This window comes from Chroicocephalus ridibundus, chromosome 2 (assembly GCF_963924245.1).
Source record: "Chroicocephalus ridibundus chromosome 2, bChrRid1.1, whole genome shotgun sequence".
Taxonomy (NCBI): Eukaryota; Metazoa; Chordata; class Aves; order Charadriiformes; family Laridae; genus Chroicocephalus; species Chroicocephalus ridibundus.
Window position 1 is genome coordinate 118,708,876 of NC_086285.1, and position 7,665 is coordinate 118,716,540.

At 46.5% G+C, this 7,665-nt stretch overlaps 1 protein-coding gene across 2 annotated transcripts in view; it reads right to left on the bottom strand.

Moving 5' to 3' along the window:
• OSBPL1A (oxysterol binding protein like 1A) overlaps positions 1-1,142 on the bottom strand; it is a 73,379-nt gene extending 72,237 nt beyond the window's left edge. The window contains exons 1-2 of one of the 2 annotated variants that reach the window (XM_063326727.1): positions 1,001-1,142; positions 78-230 (exon numbers count right to left, since the gene is read on the bottom strand). The gene's annotated coding sequence lies outside the window, so the exon portion shown is untranslated. Of the gene's footprint in view, positions 1-77; positions 231-917; positions 936-1,000 lie in introns of those variants that run through there. The other variant, XM_063326728.1, reaches the window with a different exon arrangement.
• Positions 1,143-7,665: the final 6,523 nt, after the last annotated feature.

Consider the following 7,665-nt stretch of genomic DNA (forward strand, 5'->3'; position numbering starts at 1 on the left):
TAGTTTTGTTACATCAAAGGCTTTCTTTCAGCCCAGCAGCTCTGAATAAGCTTAGCACAGCCAGTGCAAGATCTTACCGGATCAGCTGGCAAAGCACCGTTCCAAGCACATTAACTGGAGTTCTCTGCGTGCAGAATGGAGGGGGAATGGAGCAGTTCGTTTCCGTTCCGGTACTCCAACACTTTTTTTAACGCGACAGGGTCATGGGCCACGGCAACCACACTTCTTGCCTGTGGTAGGGAAAGGTCGGCTCAGACCCAAGGCACGGATGGGACCGCCACAGCCCGGCGGCACCGGCCACCCCCCCCCGCAGCCCCGCCGTGGCGACGGAGCAGTTGCAAGGAGGAGGAGGAGGAGGAGGAGGAAGGGCCACCCGCGCACCATAGCGGGCGCTCACATCGAAGGCCACAGCAACCCCCCCAACCCGGCTACCAAGGCTGCCTCTGACTCTGCCTCGCCTCCTCAGCCGCAAGCAGCCTTACTTTGGGCCGCCCCCCGCCTCACGGTGGTCGTCTCGCTGGAAGAGGGGCTCTGAGGGAAGAGGGGGTGCAGCGACACCCCCACCTCACACCCAAACCCGTTCCCGGAGACCAGCGAGCCGGGGTCCTCCGTGGGGGGCGGCCCGGCGAGATGCACGCAGCCCCTCACTCAGCGCCGCGCCAGGCCGGCCCGGCCCGGCAGCCCCGCTGCTCCCCTCACAGCCGGCTCCGGCTGAACTTGGCGGGCAGCGCCGGCTCGGCAGCGGCCCGGGGAAGAAGCGACACGGAGAGGCGCAGTAACAGCAGCAACAAAGCCGCCGCTGCAGCGTGAGGGCGCGTCCCCTCCCGTTCCCCTGTCCCGTCCCCCACCGCTGCGCGCCGCGGAAGACAACACGCCAGGAGCGGGTGGGCTGACCCGCCGCCATGCCATGCCCCCACCTCACCGCTCCGCGCAGCTCCCGCCACTGCCCGCCCCACGCGCGACACCCCCGAACCGCCCCCCCACGGTGTGTTATACGCACCGGCCCCGCACGTGACCCGCGGCGGCGCCTCGGCCGGTTCCCCCCCGCCCCACGCCGCGCAGGGCGGGCGCCGTGGGCTCCCGGCGGGGCAGAGCTCCGCCCCCCCCACACTCCTCCGCCACGCCACGGTCCCGCCTCCCCCCGGGACCCGCCCGCGGGGCTGTCAGCGGCCTCCTCGCCGTTCCCCAACACACCGGGCCCGGGTGGGAGCAGGCGGCGGGGTGGTTCTGCACGCGTGGGGGCCGGTCGCGGCGGTGCAGGGCCCGCCCCAAGAGCCGGGAGGGGTGAAGCAGGGCCCCGCCGCCGCCCGTTCGCTGAGAGAAAGGAGCTCCGGGAGGGGCAGCGACGCCCCTGCGACCCGCGGCGCTGCCCGGCAGGTCCTGCCCGGTTCTGGCTTGAGTTCGCCCGCCGCCGCCATGGGTGCATCCCCTTCCCGGGCTGAGAGACACCCCCCCAGCCCCCGCCTCGGCCGAGGGAGCCACGGAAGGGGGCGAAGAGGCGGCGGGAACGCGAAGGGGCCGACAGTGGAGTCGGTCAAAACGTCCCCAAAAGAGGGCTGTAAGCGTACAGGAATGATGGTTCTCCAGCGGGGAAAAAGGGCGTCCTTGGTAGTCACCGCAGTCTCGCGTACGACTGTGGTGCAAGTAAGAGGAACTACTTGTGAATACACACACTGCTTTAAGAACAGCATAGCCCAAAACAACCGAAGAGAGCGAGAGTTTGGGTACTCCTGGGGACAAAATGCGAAGTACTCCCTCGATCCAAGGCCCTTTGGTCCACCGCTCCTTGCCATCTGTCCGTCCTGCGCGTATTTATTCCTTGCTCCCCTTTTCACCTGAAGCCGGTAGCCGGTGCCTTGTTTTTCTGCCTTTAGCACCTGAGAGGGGGTTTTGCATTTGGGAAGCTCCCACGGTGCCTTTGAAATCCTGCAGGAATTTTATTAAGGAGGGAAGCTTTGCGGTGTTGAGGCATGACCGAGTCTGTGTCATATGCAGAGGGAGGGCTGAAAAGGCAGGGCAGGAGCCACAGGTGCCATGAGAAAATATCTCAGAAGATTAGGATGAAACTTCCATTCCATAAGTGGGCAAGTTTAAGCCTGAGCAATTATTGTGAAACTCCTGGGACATAAATAATGAGGCATGCTCCATTTTTCTGTATCGTCTATAGCTATGTATATTTTTAATGTTTTAAGGATGAAGTACCAAAAGAAGAAAAAGAACAGTTCCACACCTGCAGAAATAACACGAATTTACTATGTTTGGACTTCTCCTGCTTTTCATTACTTTAAATTAGTTTATCTTAGTTAAGAGACCTGCATCCGGGGATGCTTCAGCCATAAGTATATGACATCCGAGAGGCTTCTGAGAAGGATCACATGGACTTTCTTTCCTTAGAAGCAGGTCTTCAAGTCGCTGTCCTTACTTGCAGAGCACTAGCTGTTTCACGCCCACATTTGTATCGTTTCTTACGCTCTCAGCCACTGCTGTCAGTCTGTCTAAGCTTCTTTCCCTTTATTTCTTCCTCTTGCTTCTGGCTTCGAGGCATCTTTCACAATGCCGTAACTGCTCCTAGCAACCTCATGGTAAAATCAAGCATCCTTCCCTTTTCCTATTTTGTATTACATTTACACACACAAATACTATAGATAAATATTTATATTATTTCCTTGTGTTTATTATAATTTTTGTAATTAAATAAAAGCATCAGCACCCCACTACTCTATAAGCCATTGCAATGCAGCACAGGGTTTATAGCACAGAGCTTTACCCTACAGCCAGGCCATTATACTGTCGCTCCCTGTTCTGCGCCAGGGAGCAGGGACAATGAATTGAGAGAGGGACAGTGCAGGGCTTTTCTCTGAAACTCAGTAAGAAAGGCCCGACAGCAAATGGCTTAATAAAATACCTGTTTTAAAAAGACGGAATAGGGTAATACAGATAGTGAGTAAATCTTATGTCCCTTCAGATGCTCTGAACCCCACATCCAGCATCAGACAGACCCTTGGTGGACTTCTCCCATGGCACACTGCACAGATCCCATCCCTAGAGAGAAGCTCCTCCCTTGGTCATTCAAGCTGTTTTAATTTTGTTATGAGAAAACAGCTATTCATAAAGGATGTTCACGTGAGAACATCTTGCTGCACTTCCAGATAAAGGCAAGGCCATGCAGGCAGTGTAATCGCCTACACCAAGAGGGAGCTGCCCACAGGTTCCTCCGTGACAAGGAGCTGGTGGAGTTTATCTTGCAACCGAGAGATTTGTGCAAAACAACACAGGCCTAAAGGCAGCACAGCACAGACCTGGGTCTCCTCAGGGTGCCTGTACTGTGGATCCCTGTCTCCTGCATGTGCAGCGGTCTCCTGGCCAGGATCACCACACTCACCCTGCCTCCAGCATCTTCAAGGAGTGTCTATTTTTCACCTATGTTTTGCCTCCTTGATCATCCCAGAGTAATAACCTGGTGCGTTTTGGACTTTAAAGCGCGGAAATGAGAAAAACAGTGTTGCTAATATCATGGGTTCTTTCTGTTTGGAGCGAGTCCAGAGGAGGGCCGTGAAGATGATCAGAGGGCTGGAGAACCTCTCCTATGGAGACAGCATGAGACAGCCAGGATTGTTCAGCCTGGAGAAGAGAAGGCTCCAGGGAGACTTTATAGCAGCCTTCCAGTACCTAAAGGGGGCCTACAGGAAAGATGGGGAGGGACTCTTTATCAGGGAGTGCAATGACAGGACAAGGGGTAACGGTTCTAAACTGAAAGAGGGTAGATTTAGATCAGATATCAGGAAGAAATTCTTTCCTGTGAGGGTGGTGAGGCACTGGAACAGGTTGCCCAGGGAAGTTGTGGATGCCCCATGCCTGGAGGTGTTCAAGGCCAGGCTGGATGGGGCTTTGAGCAGCCTGGTCTAGTGGGAGGTGTCCCTGCCCATGGCAGGAGTGTTGGAACTAGATGATCTTTAAGGTCCCTTCCAAATCTAATCATTCTATGATTCTATGATATCTTTTATCCTTTTTTTCATGTCTTTCCTTTTTCAGATAACCTGCTGAAATTAGTGACGCAGAGAGCATGAAATGCTTCTCATACCAGGGCTGAAGGCACTGGCAAACCAGCCTTGCACAGAACTCACTGAACTGTTTTGTCAATGATTTTCACAGAATAGTATATTTTACATCATGCCGTATTCTGGGATGGGGCAATGGGGCAACCTGACTGCAGAATTTGAAGCTGTAAGGCCATAGCACTTCCTGGGGAGAAACTTATTTAGGGAGGGAGCTTCTACTGGGCGCAGTGCATAATCAACTAGTTCAATTCAATGCTGCAGGCAAGTCAAACCCTATGACTGGAAGTATTTCTGTTGGAAATTTTGAAATAATAGCACTCTTCCTTGCCATTACTTGAAAAAAAATAACCACGCTATTGTGGTTATCATTAGCATATCATCATTAGCAACCGTATGAGCCAAGATGATGATCATTTCTCATTTTGCAAGGTACCACTGGCAGCTGAGAGAAGATGAGCACCCCTTTCTGCCTCTGCACGGTTGACCTAGGTTGCTAATGGTTTATCCGTGGCTGAACTAAGGAAGAACTTCTGGAAGACATTTCAGACTTCAAAAGGGACAAGAATTACGGTGCATTTATGTTGTTACCCCCTATAAAACTTCACAATTTTATTTATGATACAACAATTCTTTCTTGCACTGACACTTTGTTTTCTTCCTCTTTAGACTAGAGCATACTGTTCAATTTTGAGATATGCAATTTAGTAAGGGAGTGTACCCATGGAAATGATAACTGGAAGTAATAAATGATACGACAGGTTGCACATGTTTTCATGTAGTAAAGTGCTTAATGACTGAGTGTTCGTTAACTGACCAAAAGTCACTGGACAGAAAGGCACAGGAGAACTAAATAATGTGTTACCTAATGTGTTACCTAACTAACTAATGTGTTAACTAATGTGAGAATTAACTCTCAGATGTGATTCTTCTGGATCTTCTCCCTCGATTACCAAGAGCAACTTCCAGTGAGTGATCAAAGCAAATTTTCATGTTGTTCTGAACTGCCTGCAATAGGAATTTTTACAGATGCGAGTCTGTTGCTGACATTTATTTCATACTTTGCAGGAAATAACCATGTAATGCGGTTAATTTGTAGATGCTGTGAGCCGGATTAACTGCTGAGATTAGGAATGCTTTTCACTGCTCAAAGCAGCGCTGAAGCAAACTCAGGCAGTTTCTGGAGGTATCCTCCAGCAGAACAAAAAAATCATATAATATAGAAGAGTTCATTTTAACATGCCCTTTTTATCTGAAAGCAGGTATGGCAGGAGAAAATGGGAGAATTCACTGATCCTCTTCTGCCAGGAGGCTCCTAAAACCTGCTAGCATGTATTACATCATAGAAAAGCTTTTGGATTTCTCTAGCTTTACAGAAGACAACTGCACACTGCAATAGCCAGCACACAACTGGATTGCGGCTAAAAGAGAAGAAACGTTCTTAACCAAGGTGTAAGTCACCTGTATGTATACTTCTGACTCTTACCAGATATGTGGTCTTAAACGAATATTTAGGCTTGTTTAATGCACTTTTTTGTTCTTGTGATTGAATCAGTGTTGTTTGGGTTTAGTTCCAAAATGATAAATTAGCTGCATGTGGAGAGTTTATAACTGTGAAAGTTATAGCTAATTCATGTCAGTTTAGTCCGCGATCTAGTTTTCACATCATTGTGAAACTGCAATCAGCTGAACTACTTTGTGCTTAAATGTATATATGCTCCTTATCGGATGGCCCAGATTGAGATTTATATTGGACGTAGAGTGGAAGCAACTGGAACATTAGAGAAAATTTTGTGCTTTGTTGGGAAGTTACTATAGCAAAATTCTCTCGTTGAGCTATTATTAAGATAAAACTACAGTACTGGCACATCCTCAGTAGAAAAATCTGCTTAAAAACAGAATAGAGAACTGAGCGCATTCATTGGTAGTACATGACATGACATTGTCCTTATTTGTTCTTAATCTTCCTTTATTTTTATAAAAGAGAAGTTGCAAATATACCGTGGTGCTTGAACTGTTGTGTGCAAAATCAAGCAGGGTTATTGATGTTTTACTCCAATATTTTAGTTCTTACCTATTTCTTAGTTCTATATATTTTACTTATTTGTGATTCAACCCTGATTCATCCTTCTATGTTTACATACTGTGCCCCCATCAAAGTTAATAGTCAAACACCCATCAGCTCTACTGAAGTTAAGAGATTTCACAATGTATGTTTACATGTGATTTTTACTTACAAATCAGAATTCTTCACTCATATAAATTCTGGCATTTTATTCCTAATCAGCATTTACTTTGTGCTGTCAAACTCTATACTGTCTTCCTAACATCATTTATGTAACACCTTCGTTTATTATGCAAATCTAAAGTTTGTAAGGTTTGGATAATGAAATTAAAAAAAAACCCGACTAGCAGAGATAAAAGAATTTGCAACAAATAAAGCTCACATGAGCTGAATTTACATACACCAGGAGAATGAGCATTCTCAGCCGGTTCCTTTTTCCTTATAGTAACATAAAAATGTGACTATTTACCTCCCCCCTCTGGACAGATTTGGTAGTAGAATGTAAGCAGTATTTAATGAAATCAAAAAGCATTTCTGATTTTTTTTTTTAATTCTTCTTTCAAAATTGTTAATAGCTTTTACATGCATTGCATTTAAATGACATTCTTATTTATGCTTTCTATGTAAATATTGCTTCCTTAACTCCGTGAATGTTATTTGTATCTGGTTTAAGCTCTTTGTGCTCCAGGATTAGATTCTGGTTCCAGAAAGGCATCAGTAATTACCTGGTGTATTAGCTTGCCCTGAAAAGACAGAACAAAGAATTTTAATTCCCTGTAGTAATTTGGGCCACTTCCTGACCTTCAGGGTCTTTTTTTTGCCTAATTGATTTGATTTGAGCTTTACATGTTTTCGTTTACTATCTATAGTTCACAAAGGCAGAACTGATGGACCAAAGGTTAGATTTAGTAACCATTTTAAATATCAAAGTTCATGCATTGCTGTGAAGAGTATCAGTTTGGGATACACCTCACTATTAGGAAAAGCAAGGTTCAGTTATGTACTAAAAGAAGACCCGAAATATTTCAGTAAACCCTACTATGCGGTATCCCAAGTTTGAAAGCTATTGTTATATATTTCATATCCTACTTTAATAGAATTTTTATTTCAGGCAGATAAAGAAATTAATTAGCTGTTAAATACTCCTGTGCATCATATCAATTCAGCTACTCTGTTATTAATTTAGTACACGTAAACATGTTGGAGATTCATTAACCACATTTGTCTCCATTTCAATATAATACAATTTATCACAAACAGAACTGACAATGAAAGAAAATGACAGAGTCCTCAGAAATCTGTCAGAGACGTCTACAGTTCATACAGATGTTGTGATTTATTCTTTGTGTCTTTCTATCCAGTACAGTTTCTTCCTGGCCCAATGGTAGGTTGCTAAACTCCTTCATATCCGTGCTTTTCTATGGATTATACACAACAGTCATAAAAAGTGTCAATAACAACTTTAAGTTATTTAATAGCAAAGAATGTGTATAGTCATGTCAACTTGTTTGTTCATCTAAGTCAAAATTGCAACTTATAAAGCAC